Here is a 4,220-nt window from a genome sequence, read left to right as displayed (position 1 = left end):
GACGCCCCCACTCACATGTCTCCACATGCACAATTTAGTGATCACATTGTTTATATCATATACAAAAGTGGGCCGCATCCATAGTGTCCCCAGAATAAGGTACTCAGCCTTATCCTTATACTATAGATCATTTTGACTATATACTTGAACTTGATCCACTCTTATGTCTCTACATATAGTTCAAGTAATCATACTATACCCAGAGTATTGTTAGTTTATTGGATTTAGATTAATGATCGTAAAGTTCACTTTATTCAATAACAATTTTTACTGAATAAACATCAATAATAACTTTATTGAAAATAGAATATATCTTTGTTTACAAACTATGAGTTTTAGGACATAAAACCCAACAGCTCTAACTCACTAAAGTATTGTTGCAAATTAAAAAAAATTTGGTACATTATTACGTTTGCTAAAACTGATTGGATTAAACAGAATTAAGTCAAATCACAAACAGAATTTTCTTTATATCACAGCATGACAAACTCAATAGTACAATTACTCGCTTCTGAGAAATTAAACGACGACAATTATGCAACTTGGAAATCAAACCTAAACACAATACTAGTAATTGATGATTTAAGGTTTGTTTTAACTGAGGAATGTCTTCCAAACCCTAGGTCAAATGCAAACCGAACAGTTCGGGATGCGTATGACAAATGGATAAAGGCAAATGACAAAGCCCGAGTGTATATTCTAGCCAGCATATCTGATGTTTTGGCTAAGAAACACGATGTTATGGGTACTGCTAAAGAGATTATGGAATCTCTAAAAGGGATGTTTGGACAACCGTCCTTCTCCCTTAGACATGAAGCCATAAAATACATTTACAACTGCCGTCTGAAAGAAGGGACCTCAGTTAGAGAACATGTCCTGGACACGATGGTCCATTTCAATGTGGCAGAAGAAAATGAAGCTGTCGTTGATGAGAAGAGTCAAGTCAGTTTTATCATGATGTCTCTTCCGAAGAGCTTCTTCTAGTTCCGTACAAATGTCGTAATGAACAAAATAGAATATAACTTGACTGCTCTTCTCAATGAGTTACAGACTTATCAGTCCCTCTTAACGAACAAGGGATAAACAGGAGAAGCAAATGTTGTTATCTCCAAGAAATTACTACGAGGATTGTCCTCCAAAAATAAGTCTGGACCTTCAACTTCTAAAAGTGTTTTGATGAAGAAGAAGGGTAAAGGGAAAAATAAGATTCCTACTAACCGTAAACACAAGGTTCAAAAAGCAGATAAAGAAAAATGTTTCCATTGCAACGAAAAGGGGCACTAGAAGATAAACTGCCCAAAATACCTTGCAGAGAAGAAAGCCGAAAAGACACAACAAGGTAAATATGATTTACTCGTTGTAGAAATATGTTTAGTAGGGTATGACAACTCAACTTGGATACTAGATTCAGGGGCGACTAATCAAATTTGTTCCTTTTACTAGGAAACTAGCTCTTGGAGAATGCTTGCGGACGGCGAGATAACACTCAGGGTTGGAACAGGAGAGGTTGTCTCAGCAAGATCAATAGGAAATTTAAAGTTGTTTTTTGGAGATAGATTTATTATATTAGATAATGTACTTTTTGTTCCTGAAATGAAAAGTAATATAATATCTATATCTTGTTTATTAGAACAATTTTATAAATTATCTTTTGAAATCAATGAAGTGTTCATTTGCAAAACAGGTATTCATATTTGTTCTGCAAAACTAGAAAAAAACTTATATATGTTAAAACCGAGCGAAACAAAAGCTATTTTAAATACCGAGATGTTTAAAACAGTTGAAACTCAAAATAAACGACAAAAGATTTCTCCTAATACCTATATTTGGCACTTAAGACTAGGCCACATTAATCTCAATAGGATTGAGAGATTGGTTAAAAGAGGACTTCTAAATGAGTTAGAAGACAACTCTTTACCTCCATTTGTTCCTGAAATGAAAAGTAATATAATATCTATATCTTGTTTATTAGAACAATTTTATAAAGTATCTTTTGAAATCAATGAAGTGTTCATTTGCAAAAGAGGTATTCATATTTGTTCTGCAAAACTAGAAAACAACTTATATATGTTAAAACCGAGCGAAACAAAAGCTATTTTAAATACCGAGATGTTTAAAACAGTTGAAACTCAAAATAAACGACAAAAGATTTCTCCTAATACCTATATTTGGCACTTAAGACTAGGCCACATTAATCTCAATAGGATTGAGAGATTGGTTAAAAGAGGACTTCTAAATGAGTTAGAAGACAACTCTTTACCTCCATTTGTTCCTGAAATGAAAAGTAATATAATATCTATATCTTGTTTATTAGAACAATTTTATAAAGTATCTTTTGAAATCAATGAAGTGTTCATTTGCAAAAGAGGTATTCATATTTGTTCTGCAAAACTAGAAAACAACTTATATATGTTAAAACCGAGCGAAACAAAAGCTATTTTAAATACCGAGATGTTTAAAATAGTTGAAACTCAAAATAAACGACAAAAGATTTCTCCTAATACCTATATTTGGCACTTAAGACTAGGCCACATTAATCTCAATAGGATTGAGAGATTGGTTAAAAGAGGACTTCTAAATGAGTTAGAAGACAACTCTTTACCTCCATGTGAGTCTTGTCTTAAGGGTAAAATGACTAAACGATCATTTTCCAAAAAAGGTTATAGAGCCAAAGAAACCTTAGAACTCGTGCATACAGATCTCTATGGTCCAATGAATGTCTAAGCACGAGGAGGGTATGAATATTTCATCAGTTTTATTGATGATTATTCAAGGTATGGCTATCTTTACCTAACGCGTCACAAGTTCGAAACTCTTGAAAAATTCAGAGAGTATAAGACTGAGGTTGAGAATCTATTAGGTAAAACTATTAAAACACTTCGATCAGATCAAGGAGGAGAGTACATGGACTTAAGATTTCAGGATTATATGATAGAACATAGAATAAGGTCTCAACTCTCACCCCTAGTATGCCTCAACAAAATGGTGTATGAGAAAGGAGAAATAGAATTCTATTAGACATGGTTCGGTCTATGATGAGTTTCGCTTAATTACTCGATTCGTTTTGGGGATATGCAGTAGAGACTACTACATACATTTTGAACATAGTTCCTACTGAGAGTGTTTCAGAAACACCTTATGAGTTATGGAAAGGGCGTAAAGGTAGTTTACGTCACTTCAGAATTTGGGGATGTCCAGCACATGTGTTGTTGCAAAACCCCAAGAAATTATAATGTTGTTCAAAATTATGTCTATTCGTAGGATACCCCAAAGAGATAAAAGGTGGTTTGTTTTATAACCCTCAAGAAAATAGAGTGTTTGTATCAACAGACGCTACATTCTTAGAGGAAGACCACGTAAGAAATCATCAACCTCGCAGCAAACTAGTATTAAGTGAGATTTCTAAAGAAGCTACTGATAAAACAACAAGAGTTGTTGATCAAGGTGGTTCTTCAACAAGAGTTGTTGATGGAGCAGACACTTCTGGTCAATCACATCCTTCTCAAGAGTTGAGAATGCCTCAAAGTAGTGGGAGGGTTATAACTCAACTCGATCGTTACTTGGGTTTGGCAGAAACTCAAGTCATCATACCTGATGATGGCATTGAGGATCCATTGACCTATAAACAGGCAATGAATGATGAAGATAAAGATCAATGGATTAAAGCCATGAAACTTGAAATGGAGTCAATATACCTCAATTCAGTCTGGGAACTTGTAGATCAACCAGATGGGATAAAATCTATTGGTTGCAAATGGATCTATAAGAGGAAACGAGACCAAACCGGTAAGGTACAGACCTTTAAAGCTCAACTAGTAGCAAAGGGTTATACCCAAAGAGAGGGGGTGGACTATGAAGAAACCTTCTATCCTGTTGCTATGCTTAAATCGATTAGAATACTCTTGTCTATTGCCACATTTTATGATTACGAAATTTGACAAATGGATGTTAAGATAGCCTTTCTAAACGACAATCTGGAAGAGAGTATCTATATGGCTCAACCAGAGGGGTTCAATGAATAGGATCAAGAGCAAAGGGTTTACAAGCTTAAAAGATCCATTTATGGGTTGAAGCAAGCATCTCGATCCTGGAATATAAATTTTGATACTGCGATCAAATCTTATGGCTTTAAATAGAATGTTGACGAACCTTGTGTTTATAAAAGGATAGTCAACTCTACAGTAGCTTTCCTGGTGTTGTACGTTGACGATATCTTACTC

Source organism: Cucurbita moschata, unplaced genomic scaffold, assembly GCF_002738365.1.
Source record: "Cucurbita moschata cultivar Rifu unplaced genomic scaffold, Cmos_1.0 Cmo_Scf00061, whole genome shotgun sequence".
Lineage (NCBI taxonomy): Eukaryota > Viridiplantae > Streptophyta > Magnoliopsida > Cucurbitales > Cucurbitaceae > Cucurbita > Cucurbita moschata.
Note: the sequence above shows the minus strand (reverse complement) of the source record.